Source organism: Leuresthes tenuis, unplaced genomic scaffold, assembly GCF_036924035.1.
Source record: "Leuresthes tenuis unplaced genomic scaffold, fLeuTen1.0.hap1 SCAF_1, whole genome shotgun sequence".
Lineage (NCBI taxonomy): Eukaryota > Metazoa > Chordata > Actinopteri > Atheriniformes > Atherinopsidae > Leuresthes > Leuresthes tenuis.
In genome coordinates this window covers 41,036,375-41,050,089 of record NW_027325355.1, presented here as the reverse complement: position 1 = coordinate 41,050,089, position 13,715 = coordinate 41,036,375, and the positions used below count along the sequence as shown (strand labels likewise).

The window sequence follows — 13,715 nt, the reverse complement described above, 5'->3', positions numbered from 1 at the left end:
CTGCATGTCTTTTGTTGCAACGTCTGATCACCCTGTGACACATGAGGAAGTTGGTCATCTTCAGCTGCTGCTGCTTTGTTGGCAGACACGAAGTGATCTGAGAGTCTCAGTTTCAGCTGCAGAGAATAATCACGTCAGGGAAGAAGATGTGCCCAGTACACATCAGCCTTTCTCGGAAATTAACTGGTTGCATAGAGGAACCGTATGATTCCAGTACCTATATAATGCACATTTGTCAGAGACATTGTTGCTTACGGCCACACCACCCTGAACATGGCTGACCTCGTCTGATCTCGGAAGCCAAGGAGGGTTGGGCCTGGTTAGTACTTGGATGGAAGACCTCTTGGGAATACCAGGTGCTTTAAGCTTTTTCTCTTCTCTCTACCACCTGCATGTTTTTTGTTGCAACGTCTGATCACCCTATGACACATGAGGAAGTTGGTCATCTTCAGCAGCTGCTGCTTCTTTGTAGGCAGACACGAAGTGATCTGAGAGTCTCAGTTTCAGCTGCAGAGAATAATCACATCAGGGAAGAAGATGTGCCCACTACAAGTCAGCCTTTCTCTGCAATTATCTGGTTACATAGAAGAAGTGTATGATTCCAGTACCTATATAATGCACATTTGTCACAGCTGTTGCTGCTTACGGCCGCACCACCCTGAATATGCCCGACCTCGTCTGATCTTGGAAGCCAAGGAGGGTTGGGCGTGGTTAGTACTTGGATGGAAGACCTCTTGGGAATACCAGGTGCTGTAAGCGTTTTCTCTTCTCTCTACCACCTGCATGTCTTTTGTTGCAACGCCTGATCACCCTGTGACACATGAGGAAGTTGGTCATCTTCAGCTGCTGCTGCTTTGTTGGCTGACACGAAGTGATCTGAGAGTCTCAGTTTCAGTTGCAGAGAATGATCACATCAGAGAAGATGATATGCCCGCTACACATCATTCTTTCTCTGCAATTATCTGGGTGCATAGAGGAACCGTATGATTCCAGTACCTATATAATGCACATTTGTCAGAGACATTGTTGCTTACGGCCACACAACCCTGAACATGCCCGACCTCGTCTGATCTCGGAAGCCAAGCACAGTTGGGCCTGGTTTGTACTTGGATGGAAGACCTCTTGGGAATACGAGGTGCTGTAAGCTTTTTCTCTTCTCTCTACAACCTGCATGTCTTTTGTTGCAACGTCTGATCACCCTGTGACACATGAGGAAGTTGGTCATCTTCAGCTTCTGCTGCTTTGTTGGCAGACACGAAGTGATCTGAGAGTCTCAGTTTCAGCTCGAGAGAATAATCACGTCAGGGAAGAAGATGTGCCCACTACTTATCAGCTTTTCTCGGCAATTATCTGGTTACATAGAGAAAGTGTATGATTCCAGTACCTATATAATGCACATTTGTCACAGTTATGGTTAATTACGGCCACACCACCCTGAAATTGCCTGACCACGTCTGATCTCGGAAGCCAAGCAGGTTTTGGCCTGGTTAGTACTTGGATGGTAGACTCTCTGGGAATACCAGGTGCTGTAAGCTTTTTCTCTTCTCTCTACCACTTGCATGTCTTTTGTTGCAACGTCTGATCACCCTGATACACATGAGGAAGTTGGTCATCTTCAGCTACTGCTGCTTTGTTGGCAGACACGAAGTGATCTGAGAGTCTCAGTTTCAGCTGCAGAGAATAATCACGTCAGGGAAGAAGATGTGCCCACTACACATCAGCCTTTCTCGGAAATGATCTGGTTGCATAGAGGAACCGTATGATTCCAGTACCTATATAATGCACATTTGTCAGAGACATTGTTGCTTACGGCCACACCACCCTGAACATGCCCGACCTCGTCTGATCTCGGAAGCCAAGGAGGGTTGGGCGTGGTTAGTACTTGGATGGAAGACCTCTTGGGAATACCAGGTGCTCTAAGCTTTTTCTCTTCTCTCGACCACCTGCATGTCTTTTGTTGCAACGTCTGATCACCCTGTGACACATTAGAAAGGTGGTCATTTTCAGCTGCTGCTGCTTTGTTGGCAGACACGAAGTGATCTGAGAGTCTCAGTTTCAGCTGCAGAGAATGATCACATGAGGGAAGAAGATTTGCCCACTACAAGTCTGCCTTTCTCGGCAATTATCTGGTTACATAGAGGAACCGTATGATTCCAGTACCTATATAATGCACATTTGTCACAGACATTGTTGCTTACGGCCACACCACCCTGAACACGCCCGACCTCGTCTGATCTCGGTAGTCAAGGAGGGTTGGGCCTGGTTAGTACTTAAATGGGAGACCGCTTGGGAATACCAGGAGCTGTAAGCTTTTTCTCTTCTCTCTACCACCTGCATGTCTTTTGTTGCAATGTCTGATCACCCTGTGACACATGAGGAAGTTGGTCATCTTCAGCTTCTGCTGCTTTGTTGGCAGACACAAAGTGATCTGAGAGTCTCAGTTTCAGCTCGAGAGAATAATCACGTCAGGGAAGAAGATGTGCCCACTACTTATCAGCTTTTCACGGCAATTATCTGGTTACATAGAGGAACTGTATGATTCCAGTACCTATATAATGCACATTTGTCACAGTTATGGTTGCTTACGGCCACACCACCCTGAATATGCCCGACCTCGTCTGATCTCAGAAGCCAAGCAGGTTTGGGCCTGGTTAGTATTTGGATGTTAGACTGTCTGGGAATACCAGGTGCTGTAAGCTTTTTCTCTTCTCTCTACCACCTGCATGTCTTTTGTTGCAACGTCTGATCACCCTGTGACACATGAGGAAGTTGGTCATCTTCAGCTGCTGCTGCTTTGTTGGCAGACACAAAGTGATCTGAGAGTCTCAGTTTCAGCTGCAGAGAATAATCACGTCAGGGAAGAAGATGTGCCCAGTACACATCAGCCTTTCTCGGAAATTAACTGGTTGCATAGAGGAACCGTATGATTCCAGTACCTATATAATGCACATTTGTCAGAGACATTGTTGCTTACGGCCACACCACCCTGAACATGGCCGACCTCGTCTGATCTCGGAAGCCAAGCACGGTTGGCCTGGTTAGTACTTGGATGGGAGACTGCTTGGGAATACCAGGTGCTGTAAGCTTTATCTCTTCTCTGGACCACCTGAATGTCTTTTGTTGCAACGTCTGATCACCCTGTGACACATGAGGAAGTTGGTCATCTTCAGCTGCTGCTGCTTTGTTGGCAGACACAAAGTGATCTGAGAGTCTCAGTTTCAGCTGCAGAGAATAATCACATCAGGGAAGAATATGTGCCCACTACACATCAGCCTTTCTTGGCAATTATCTGGTTACATAGAGGAACCGTATGATTCCAGTACCTATATAATGCACATTTGTCACAGAGATTATTACTTACGGCCACACCACCCTGAACATGCCCGACCTCGTCTGATCTCGGAAGACTAGCACGGTTGGCCCGGTTAGTACTTGGGTGGGAGACTGCTTGGGAATACCAGGTGCTGTAAGCTGTATCTCTTCTCTGGACCACCTGAATGTCTTTTGTTGCAACGTCTGATCACCCTGTGACACATGAGGAAGTTGGTCATCTTCAGCTTCTGCTGCTTTGTTGGGAGACACGAAGTGATCTGAGAGTCTCAGTTTCAGCTGCAGAGAATAATCACGTCAGGGAAGAAGATGTGCCCACTACACATAAGCCTTTCTCTGCAATTATCTGGTTACATAGAGGAACCGTATGATTCCAGTACCTATATAATGCACATTTGTCACAGAGATTGTCGCTTACGGCCACACCACCCTGAATATAATATGCCCGACCTCGTCTGATCTCGGAAGCCAAGCAGCATTGTGCCTGGTTAGTACTTGGGTGGGAGACTGCTTGGGAATACCAGGTGCTGTAAGCTTTTTCTCTTCTCTCTACCACCTGCATGTCTTTTGTTGCAACATCTGATCACCCTGTGACACATGAGGAAGTTGGTCATCTTCAGCTGCTGCTGCTTTGTTGGCAGACACGAAGTGATCTGAGAGTCTCAGTTTCAGCTGCAGAGAATGATCACATCAGAGAAGATGATATGCCAACTACACATCAGCCTTTCTCTGCAATTATCTAGTTGCATAGAGGAACCGTATGATTCCAGTACCTATATGATGCACATTTGTCAGTGACATTGTTGCTTACGGCCACACCACGTTGAACATGCCCGACCTCGTCTGATCTCGGAAGCCAAGCACGGTTGGGCCTGGTTAGTACTTGGATGGAAGACCTCTTGGGAATACCAGGTGCTTTAAGCTTTTTCTCTTCTTTCGACCACCTGCATGTCTTTTGTTGCAACGTCTGATCACCCTGTGACACATGAGGAAGTTGGTCATCTTCAGCAGCTGCTGCTGCTTTGTTGGCAGACACGAAGTGATCTGAGAGTCTCAGTTTCAGCTGCAGAGAATGATCACATGAGGGAAGAAGATTTGCCCACTACAAGTCAGCCTTTCTCGGCAATTATCTGGTTACATAGAGGAACCGTATGATTCCATTACCTATATAATGCACATTTGTCAAAGACATTGTCGCTTACGGCCACACCACCCTGAATATGCCCGACCTCGTCTGATCTCGGAAGCCAAGCAGTGTTGGGCCTGGTTAGTACTTTGATGGTATACAGCTTGGGAATACTAGGTGCTGTAAGCTTTTTCTCTTATCTCAACCACCTGCATGTCTTTTGTTGCAACGTCTGATCACCCTGTGACACATGAGGAAGTTGGTCATCTTCAGCTGCTGCTGCTTTGTTGGCAGATACGAATTGATCTGAGAGTCTCATTTTCAGCTAGAGAGAATTATCACGTCAGGGAACAAGATGTGCCCACTACATATCAGCCTTTCTCGGCAATTATCTGGTTACATAGAGGAAGTGTATGATTCCAGTACTTATATAATGCACATTTGTCACAGTTATTGTTGCTTACGGCCACACCACCCTGAATAAGTCTGATCTCGTCTGATCTCGGAAGCCAAGCAGGTTTGGGCCTGGTTAGTACTTGGATGGGAGACTGCTTGGGAATACCAGGTGATGTAAGCTTTTTCTCTTCTCTCTACCACCTGCATGTCTTTTGTTGCAATGTCTGATCGCCCTGTGACACATGAGGAAGTTGGTCATCTTCAGCTGCTGCTGCTGCTTTGTTTGCAGACATGAAGTGATCTGAGAGTCTCAGTTTCAGCTCCAGAGAATAATCACATCAAGGAGGAAGATGTGCCCACTAAGAGTCAGCCTTTCTTGGCAATTATCTGGTTACATAGAGGAAGTGTATGATTCCAGTACCTATATAATACACATATGTACCAGATATTGTTGCTTACCGCCACACCACCCTGAATAAGCTCGACCTCGTCTGATCTCGGAAGCCAAGCAGGGTTGGGCCTGGTTAGTTCTTGAATGGGAGACCGCTTGCGAATACCAGGTGCTGTAAGCTTTTTCTCTTCTCTCTACCACCTGCATGTCTTTTGTTGCAACGTCTAATCACCCTGTGACACATGAGGAAGTTGGTCATCTTCAGCTGCTACTGCTTTGTTGGCAGACATGAAGTGATCTGAGAGTCTCAGTTTCAGTTGCAGAGAATGATCACATCAGAGAAGATGATTTACCCGCTACACATCAGCCTTTCTCGGCAATTATCTGGTTGCATAGAGGAACCGTATGATTCCAGTACCTATATAATGCACATTTGTCAGAGACATTGCTGCTTACGGCCACACCACCCGGAACATGCCTGACCTTGTCTGATCTCGGAAACCAAGCAGGGTTGGGCCTGGTTAGTACTTGGATGGGAGACCACTTAGGGATACCAGGTGCTGTAAGCTTCTTCTCTACTCTCTACCACCTTCATGTCTTTTGTGGCAACGTCTGATCCTCCTGTGACACATGAGGAAGTTGGTCATCTTCAGCTGCTGCTGCTTCTTTGTTGGCAGACACGAAGTGATCTGAGAGTCTCAATTTCAGCTGCAGAGAATAATCACATCAGGGAAGAAGATGTGCCCACTACAAGTCAGCCTTTCTCGGCAATTATCTGGTTACATAGAGGAACTGTATTATTCCAGTACCTATATAATGCACATTTGTCACAGACATTGTTGCTTACGGCCACACCACCCTGAACATGCCCGAGCTCGTCTGATCTTGGAAGCCAAGCAGGGTTGGGCCTTGTTAGTACTTGAATGGGAGACAGCTTGGGAATACCAGGTGCTGTAAGCTTTTTCTCTTCTCTCAACCACCTGCATGTCTTTTGTTGCAACGTCTGACCACCCTGTGACACATGAGGAAGTTGGTCATCTTCAGCTGCTGCTGCTTTGTTGGCAGACATGAAGTGATCTGAGAGTCTCAGTTTCAGTTGCAGAGAATGATCACATCAGAGAAGATGATTTACCCGCTACACATCAGCCTTTCTCGGCAATTATCTGGTTGCATAGAGGAACCGTATGATTCCAGTACCTATATAATGCACATTTGTCAGAGACATTGCTGCTTACGGCCACACCACCCGGAACATGCCTGACCTCGTATGATCTTGGAAGCCAAGCAGGGTTGGGCCTGGTTAGTACTTGGATGGGAGACCACTTGGGAATACCAGCTGCTGTAAGCTTCTTCTCTACTCTCAGCCACCTTCATGTCTTTTGTGGCAACGTCTGATCCTCCTGTGACACATGAGGAAGTTGGTCATCTGCAGCTGCTGCTGCTTCTTTGTTAGCAGACACGAAGTGATCTGAGAGTCTCAATTTCAGCTGCAGAGAATAATCACATCAGGGAAGAAGATGTGCCCACTACAAGTCAGCCTTTCTCGGCAATTATCTGGTTACATAGAGGAAGTGTATGATTCCAGTACCTATATAATGCACATTTGTCACAGATATTGTTGCTTACGGCCACACCACCCTGAATAAGCCCGACCTCGTCTGATCTTGGTAGTCAAGCAGGTTTGGGCCTGGTTAGTACTTGGATGGGAGACTGCTTGGGAATACCAGGTGCTGTAAGCTTTTTCTCTTCTCTCTACCACCTACATGTCTTTTGTTGCAATGTCTGATCGCCCTGTGACACATGAGGAAGTTGGTCATCTTCAGCTGCTGCTGCTTTGTTAGCAGACACGAAGTGATCTGAGAGTCTCAGTTTCAGCTGCAGAGAATAATCACATCAAGGAAGAAGATGTGCCCACAACAAGTTAGCCTTTCTCTGCAATTATCTGGTTACATAGAGGAACTGTATTATTCCAGTACCTATATAATGCACATTTTTCACAGACATTGTTACTTACGGCCACACCACCCTGAATATACCTGACCTCGACTGATCTCGGAACCCAAGCAGGGTTGGGCCTGGTTAGTACTTGGGTGGGAGACCGCTTGAAAATACCATTTGCTGTAAGCTTTTTCTCTTCTCTCTACAACCTGCATGTCTTTTGTTGCAACGTCTGATCACCCTGTGACACATGAGGAAGTTGGTCATCTTCAGCTGCTGCTGCTTTGTTGGCAGACACAAAGTGATCTGAGAGTCTCAGTTTCAGCTGCAGAGAATAATCACATCAGGGAAGAATATGTGCCCACTACACATCAGCCTTTCTTGGCAATTATCTGGTTACATAGAGGAACCGTATGATTCCAGTACCTATATAATGCACATTTGTCACAGACATTGTTACTTACGGCCACACCACCCTGAATATGCCCGACCTCGACTGATCTCGGAACCCAAGCAGGGTTGGGCCTGGTTAGTACTTGAATGGGAGACCCCTTGGGAATGCCAGGTGCTGTAAGCTTTTTCTCTTCTCTCTACCACCTGCATGTATTTTGTTGCAAGGTCTGATCGCCCTGTGACACATGAGGAAGTTGGTCATCTTCAGCTGCTGCTGCTTTGTTGGCAGACACGAAGTGATCTGAGAGTCTCATTTTCAGCTGGAGATAATAATCACGTCAGGGAAGAAGATGTGTCCACTATTTATCAGCCTTTCTCTGCAATTATCTGGTTATATAGAGGAAACGTATGATTCCAGTACCTATACAATTTACATTTGTCAGAGACATTGTTGCTTACGGCCACACCACCCTGAATATGCCCGACCTCGTCTGATCTCGAAAGCCAAGCAGGGTTGTGCCTGGTTAGTACTTGGATGGGAGACCGCTTGGGATTATCAGGTGCTGTAAGCTTTTTCTCTTCTCTCAACCACCTGCATGTCTTTTGTTGCAACGTCTGATCACCCTGTGACACATGAGGAAGTTGGTCATCTTCATTTTCTGCTGCTTTGTTGGCAGACACGAAGTGATCTTAAAGTCTCATTTTCAGCTGGAGAAAATTATCACGTCAGGGAACAAGATGTGCCCACTACATATCAGCCTTTCTTGGCAATTATATGGTTGCATAGAGGAACCGTATGATTCCAGTACCTATATAATGCACATTTGTCACAGACATTGTTACTTACGGCCACACCACCCTGAATATGCCCAACCTCGTCTGATCTTGGAAGCCAAGCAGGGTTGGGCCTGGTTAGTACTTGGATGGGAGACCGCTTGGGAATACCAGGTGCTGTAAGCTTTTTCTCTTCTCTCAACCACCTGCATGTCTTTTGTTGCAACGTCTGATCACCCTGTGACACATGAGGAAGTTGGTCATCTTCAGCTGCTGCTGCTTTGTTGGCAGACACGAAGTGATCTGAGAGTCTCAGTTTCAGCTGGAAAAAATTATCACGTCAGGGAACAAGATGTGCCCACTATATATCAGCCTTTTTCGGCAATTATCTTGTTACATAGAGGAACCATATGATTCCATTGCCTATATAATGCACATTTGTCACAGAGATTGTTGCTTACGGCCAAACCACCCTGAATATGTCTGACCTCGTCTGATCTCAGAAGCCAAGGAGGGTTGGGCCTGGTTAGTACTTTGATGAGAGACCGCTTGGGAATACCAGGTGTTGTAAGCTTTTTCTCTTCTCTCTACCATCTGCATGTCTTTTGATGCAACGTCTGATCGCCCTGTGACACATGAGGAAGTTGGTCATCTTCAGCTGCTGCTGCTTTGTTGGCAGACATGAAGTGATCTGAGAGTGTCAGTTTCAGTTGCAGAGAATGATCACATCAGAGAAGATGATTTACCCGCTACACATCAGCCTTTCTCGGCAATTATCTGGTTGCATAGAGGAACCGTATGATTCCAGTACCTATATAATGCACATTTGTCAGAGACGTTGCTGCTTACGGCCACACCACCCGGAACATGCCTGACCTCGTCTGATCTCGGAAGCCAAGCAGGGTTGGGCCTGGTTAGTACTTGGATGGGAGACTGCTTGGGAATACCAGGTGCTGTAAGCTTTTTCTCTTCTCCCTACCACCTGCATGTCTTTTGTTGCAACGTCTGATCACCCTGTGACACATGAGGAAGTTGGTCATCTTCAGCTGCTGCTGCTTTGTTGGCAGACACGAAGTGATCTGAGAGTCTCAATTTCAGCTGCAGAGAATAATCACATCAGGGAAGAAGATGTGCCCACTACAAGTCAGCCTTTCTCGGCAATTATCTGGTTACATAGAGGAAGTGTATGATTCCAGTACCTATATAATGCACATTTGTCACAGATATTGTTGCTTACGGCCACACCACCCTGAATAAGCCCGACCTCGTCTGATCTCGGAAGCCAAGGAGGGCTGGTTCTGGTTAGTACTTTGATGGGACACCGCTTGGGAATACCAGGTGCTGTAAGCTTTTTCTCTTCTCTCTACCACCTACATGTCTTTTGTTGCAATGTCTGATCGCCCTGTGACACATGAGGAAGTTGGTCATCTTCAGCTGCTGCTGCTTTGTTAGCAGACACGAAGTGATCTGAGAGTCTCAGTTTCAGCTGCAGAGAATAATCACATCAAGGAAGAAGATGTGCCCACAACAAGTTAGCCTTTCTCTGCAATTATCTGGTTACATAGAGGAACTATATTATTCCAGTACCTATATAATGCACATTTTTCACAGACATTGTTACTTACGGCCACACCACCCTGAATATGCCCGACCTCGACTGATCTCGGAACCCAAGCAGGGTTGGGCCTGGTTAGTACTTGAATGGGAGACCCCTTGGGAATGCCAGGTGCTGTAAGCTTTTTCTCTTCTCTCTACCACCTGCATGTATTTTGTTGCAAGGTCTGATCGCCCTGTGACACATGAGGAAGTTGGTCATCTTCAGCTGCTGCTGCTTTGTTGGCAGACACGAAGTGATCTGAGAGTCTCATTTTCAGCTGGAGAGAATAATCACGTCAGGGAAGAAGATGATCCCACTATTTATCATTCTTTCTCTGCAATTATCTGGTTATATAGAGGAAACGTATGATTCCAGTACCTATACAATTTACATTTTTCACAGACATTATTGCTTACCGCCACACCACCTTGAATATGCCCGACCTCGTCTGATCTCTGGAAGCCAAGCAGGGTTGTGCCTGGTTAGTACTTGGATGGGAGACTGCTTGGGATTATCAGGTGCTGTAAGCTTTTTCTCTTCTCTCAACCACCTGCATGTCTTTTGTTGCAACGTCTGATCACCCTGTGACACATGAGGAAGTTGGTCATCTTCATTTTCTGCTGCTTTGTTGGCAGACACGAAGTGATCTTAAAGTCTCATTTTCAGCTGGAGAAAATTATCACGTCAGGGAACAAGATGTGCCCACTACATATCAGCCTTTCTTGGCAATTATATGGTTGCATAGAGGAACCGTATGATTCCAGTACCTATATAATGCACATTTGTCACAGACATTGTTACTTACGGCCACACCACCCTGAATATGCCCAACCTCGTCTGATCTTGGAAGCCAAGCAGGGTTGGGCCTGGTTAGTACTTGGATGGGAGACCGCTTGGGAATACCAGGTGCTGTAAGCTTTTTCTCTTCTCTCAACCACCTGCATGTCTTTTGTTGCAAGGTCTGATCACCCTGTGACACATGAGGAAGTTGGTCATCTTCAGCTGCTGCTGCTTTGTTGGCAGACACGAAGTGATCTTAGAGTCTCATTTTCAGCTGGAGAAAATTATCACGTCAGGGAACAAGATGTGCCCACTATATATCAGCCTTTTTCGGCAATTATCTTGTTACATAGAGGAACCATATGATTCCATTGCCTATATAATGCACATTTGTCACAGAGATTGTTGCTTACGGCCAAACCACCCTGAATATGTCTGACCTCGTTTGATCTCAGAAGCCAAGGAGGGTTGGGCCTGGTTAGTACTTTGATGAGAGACCGCTTGGGAATACCAGGTGCTGTAAGCTTTTTCTCTTCTCTCTACCACCTGCATGTCTTTTGTTGCAACGTCTGATCGCCCTGTGACACATGAGGAAGTTGGTCATCTTCAGCTGCTGCTGCTTTGTTGGCAGACATGAAGTGATCTGAGAGTCTCAGTTTCAGTTGCAGAGAATGATCACATCAGAGAAGATGATTTACCCGCTACACATCAGCCTTTCTCGGCAATTATCTGGTTGCATAGAGGAACCGTATGATTCCAGTACCTATATAATGCACATTTGTCAGAGACGTTGCTGCTTACGGCCACACCACCCGGAACATGCCTGACCTCGTCTGATCTCGGAAGCCAAGCAGGGTTGGGCCTGGTTAGTACTTTAATGGGAGACTGCTTGGGAATACCAGGTGCTGTAAGCGTTTTCTCTTCTCTCTACAACCTGCATGTCTTTTGTTGCAACGTCTGATCACCCTGTGACACACGAGGAAGTTGGCCATCTTCAGCTGCTGCTGCTTTGTTGGAAGACACAAAGTGATCTGAGAGTCTCAGTTTCAACTGAAGAGAATAATCACGTCAGGGAAGAAGATGTGCCCGCTACACATCAGCCTTTCTCGGCAATTATCTGGTTGCATAGAGGAACCGTATGATTCCAGTACCTATATAATGCACATTTGTCACAGTTATGGTTGCTTACGGCCACACCACCCTGAATATGCCCAACCTCATCTGATCTCAGAAGCCAAGCAGGTTTGGGCCTGGTTAGTACTTGGATGGTAGACATTCTGGGAATACCAGGTGCTGTAAGCTTCTTCTCTTCTCTCTACCACCTACATGTCTTTTGTTGCAACTTCTGATCACCCTGTGACACATGAGGAAGTTGGTCATCTTCAGCTGCTATTGCTTTGTTGGCAGACACAAAGTGATCTGAGAGTCTCAGTTTCAGTTGCAGATAATGATCACATCAGAGAAGATGATTTGCCCGCTACACATCAGCCTTTCTCGGCAATTATCTGGTTACATAGAGGAACCGTATGATTCCTGTACTTATATAATGCACATTTGTCACAGACATTGTTACTTACGGCCACACCACCCTGAATTTGCCCGACCTCGTCTGATCTCGGAAGCCAAGCAGTGTTGGGCCTGGTTAGTACTTGGGTGGGAGACCGCTTGGGAATACCAGGTGCTGTAAGCTTTTTCTCTTCTCTCTACCACCTGCATGTCTTTTGTTGCAACGTCTGATCACCCTGTGACACATGAGGAAGTTGGTCATCTTCAGCTGCTGCTGCTTTGTTGGCTGACACAAAGTGATCTGAGAGTCTCAGTTTCAGTTGCAGAGAATGATCACATCAGAGAAGATGATTTGCCCGCTACACATCAGCCTTTCTCGGCAATTATCTGGGTGCATAGAGGAACCGTATGATTCCAGTACCTATATAATGCACATTTGTCAGAGACATTGTTGCTTACGGCCACACCACCCTGAATAAGCCCGACCTCGTCTGATCTCGGACGCCAAACAGGGTTGTACCTGGTTAGTACTTGGATGGGAGACAGCTTGGGAACACCAGGTGCTGTAAGCTTTTTCTCTTCTCTCTACCACCTGCATGTCTTTTGTTGCAACGTCTGATCACCCTGTGACACATGAGGAAGGTGGTCATCTTCAGCTGCTGCTGCTTTGTTGGCAGACACGAAGTGATCTGAGAGTCTCAGTTTCAGCTGCAGAGAATGATCACATGAGGGAAGAAGATTTGCCCACTACAAGTCAGCCTTTCTCGGCAATTATCTGGTTACATAGAGGAACCGTATGATTCCAGTACCTATATAATGCACATTTGTCACAGACATTGTTGCTTACGGCCACACCACCCTGAATATGCCTGACCTCGACTGATCTCGGAACCCAAGCAGGGCTGGGCCTGGTTAGTACTTTAATGGGAGACTGCTTGGGAATACCAGGTGCTGTAAGCGTTTTCTCTTCTCTCTACCACCTGCATGTCTTTTGTTGCAACGTCTGATCACCCTGTGACACATGAGGAAGTTGGCCATCTTCAGCTGCTGCTGCTTTGTTGGCTGACACAAAGTGATCTGAGAGTCTCAGTTTCAGTTGCAGAGAATGATCACATCAGAGAAGATGATTTGCCCGCTACACATCAGCCTTTCTCGGCAATTATCTGGTTGCATAGAGGAACCGTATGATTCCAGTACCTATATAATGCACATTTGTCAGAGACATTGTTGCTTACGGCCACACCACCCTGAATATGCCCAACCTCATCTGATCTCAGAAGCCAAGCAGGTTTGGGCCTGGTTAGTACTTGGATGGTAGACATTCTGGGAATACCAGGTGCTGTAAGCTTCTTCTCTTCTCTCTACCACCTACATGTCTTTTGTTGCAACTTCTGATCACCCTGTGACACATGAGGAAGTTGGTCATCTTCAGCTGCTATTGCTTTGTTGGCAGACACAAAGTGATCTGAGAGTCTCAGTTTCAG

The 13,715-nt window shown here is 46.5% G+C and overlaps 2 non-coding genes and 33 pseudogenes across 2 annotated transcripts; all 35 read left to right on the top strand.

Moving 5' to 3' along the window:
- The first annotated feature begins 249 nt into the window (after positions 1-249).
- Positions 250-368, top strand: LOC140291191 (5S ribosomal RNA; annotated as a pseudogene).
- Positions 369-640: 272 nt separating this feature from the next.
- On the top strand, positions 641-759 carry LOC140291331 (5S ribosomal RNA; annotated as a pseudogene).
- Positions 760-1,028: 269 nt separating this feature from the next.
- LOC140294020 (5S ribosomal RNA) lies at positions 1,029-1,147 on the top strand (annotated as a pseudogene).
- A 269-nt stretch (positions 1,148-1,416) lies between these two features.
- Positions 1,417-1,535, top strand: LOC140296212 (5S ribosomal RNA; annotated as a pseudogene).
- Positions 1,536-1,804: 269 nt separating this feature from the next.
- LOC140289402 (5S ribosomal RNA) lies at positions 1,805-1,923 on the top strand (annotated as a pseudogene).
- Positions 1,924-2,192: 269 nt separating this feature from the next.
- LOC140299400 (5S ribosomal RNA) lies at positions 2,193-2,311 on the top strand (annotated as a pseudogene).
- Positions 2,312-2,580: 269 nt separating this feature from the next.
- On the top strand, positions 2,581-2,699 carry LOC140294798 (5S ribosomal RNA; annotated as a pseudogene).
- Positions 2,700-2,968: 269 nt separating this feature from the next.
- Positions 2,969-3,086, top strand: LOC140291309 (5S ribosomal RNA; annotated as a pseudogene).
- A 269-nt stretch (positions 3,087-3,355) lies between these two features.
- Positions 3,356-3,473, top strand: LOC140295770 (5S ribosomal RNA; annotated as a pseudogene).
- A 269-nt stretch (positions 3,474-3,742) lies between these two features.
- LOC140294356 (5S ribosomal RNA) lies at positions 3,743-3,866 on the top strand (annotated as a pseudogene).
- Positions 3,867-4,135: 269 nt separating this feature from the next.
- Positions 4,136-4,254, top strand: LOC140269669 (5S ribosomal RNA; annotated as a pseudogene).
- A 272-nt stretch (positions 4,255-4,526) lies between these two features.
- On the top strand, positions 4,527-4,645 carry LOC140290889 (5S ribosomal RNA; annotated as a pseudogene).
- Positions 4,646-4,914: 269 nt separating this feature from the next.
- On the top strand, positions 4,915-5,033 carry LOC140276838 (5S ribosomal RNA; annotated as a pseudogene).
- A 272-nt stretch (positions 5,034-5,305) lies between these two features.
- LOC140286409 (5S ribosomal RNA) lies at positions 5,306-5,424 on the top strand (annotated as a pseudogene).
- A 269-nt stretch (positions 5,425-5,693) lies between these two features.
- LOC140282004 (5S ribosomal RNA) lies at positions 5,694-5,812 on the top strand (annotated as a pseudogene).
- A 272-nt stretch (positions 5,813-6,084) lies between these two features.
- Positions 6,085-6,203, top strand: LOC140288364 (5S ribosomal RNA; annotated as a pseudogene).
- A 269-nt stretch (positions 6,204-6,472) lies between these two features.
- On the top strand, positions 6,473-6,591 carry LOC140288948 (5S ribosomal RNA; annotated as a pseudogene).
- Positions 6,592-6,863: 272 nt separating this feature from the next.
- Positions 6,864-6,982, top strand: LOC140311023 (5S ribosomal RNA; annotated as a pseudogene).
- A 269-nt stretch (positions 6,983-7,251) lies between these two features.
- LOC140296129 (5S ribosomal RNA) lies at positions 7,252-7,370 on the top strand (annotated as a pseudogene).
- A 269-nt stretch (positions 7,371-7,639) lies between these two features.
- On the top strand, positions 7,640-7,758 carry LOC140307502 (5S ribosomal RNA; annotated as a pseudogene).
- A 269-nt stretch (positions 7,759-8,027) lies between these two features.
- LOC140272044 (5S ribosomal RNA) lies at positions 8,028-8,146 on the top strand (annotated as a pseudogene).
- A 269-nt stretch (positions 8,147-8,415) lies between these two features.
- Positions 8,416-8,534, top strand: LOC140293466 (5S ribosomal RNA). Its single transcript, XR_011912674.1, has one exon. It is a non-coding gene; the product is annotated as a 5S ribosomal RNA (ribosomal RNA).
- A 269-nt stretch (positions 8,535-8,803) lies between these two features.
- LOC140282401 (5S ribosomal RNA) lies at positions 8,804-8,922 on the top strand (annotated as a pseudogene).
- A 269-nt stretch (positions 8,923-9,191) lies between these two features.
- LOC140299517 (5S ribosomal RNA) lies at positions 9,192-9,310 on the top strand (annotated as a pseudogene).
- A 269-nt stretch (positions 9,311-9,579) lies between these two features.
- On the top strand, positions 9,580-9,698 carry LOC140289141 (5S ribosomal RNA; annotated as a pseudogene).
- A 269-nt stretch (positions 9,699-9,967) lies between these two features.
- On the top strand, positions 9,968-10,086 carry LOC140307492 (5S ribosomal RNA; annotated as a pseudogene).
- A 269-nt stretch (positions 10,087-10,355) lies between these two features.
- Positions 10,356-10,475, top strand: LOC140297226 (5S ribosomal RNA; annotated as a pseudogene).
- A 269-nt stretch (positions 10,476-10,744) lies between these two features.
- Positions 10,745-10,863, top strand: LOC140293454 (5S ribosomal RNA). The gene has a single exon (XR_011912673.1). It is a non-coding gene; the product is annotated as a 5S ribosomal RNA (ribosomal RNA).
- Positions 10,864-11,132: 269 nt separating this feature from the next.
- On the top strand, positions 11,133-11,251 carry LOC140273756 (5S ribosomal RNA; annotated as a pseudogene).
- A 269-nt stretch (positions 11,252-11,520) lies between these two features.
- On the top strand, positions 11,521-11,639 carry LOC140311338 (5S ribosomal RNA; annotated as a pseudogene).
- Positions 11,640-11,908: 269 nt separating this feature from the next.
- LOC140293118 (5S ribosomal RNA) lies at positions 11,909-12,027 on the top strand (annotated as a pseudogene).
- Positions 12,028-12,296: 269 nt separating this feature from the next.
- Positions 12,297-12,415, top strand: LOC140299416 (5S ribosomal RNA; annotated as a pseudogene).
- A 269-nt stretch (positions 12,416-12,684) lies between these two features.
- Positions 12,685-12,803, top strand: LOC140292541 (5S ribosomal RNA; annotated as a pseudogene).
- Positions 12,804-13,072: 269 nt separating this feature from the next.
- Positions 13,073-13,191, top strand: LOC140284626 (5S ribosomal RNA; annotated as a pseudogene).
- A 269-nt stretch (positions 13,192-13,460) lies between these two features.
- On the top strand, positions 13,461-13,579 carry LOC140293117 (5S ribosomal RNA; annotated as a pseudogene).
- Positions 13,580-13,715: the final 136 nt, after the last annotated feature.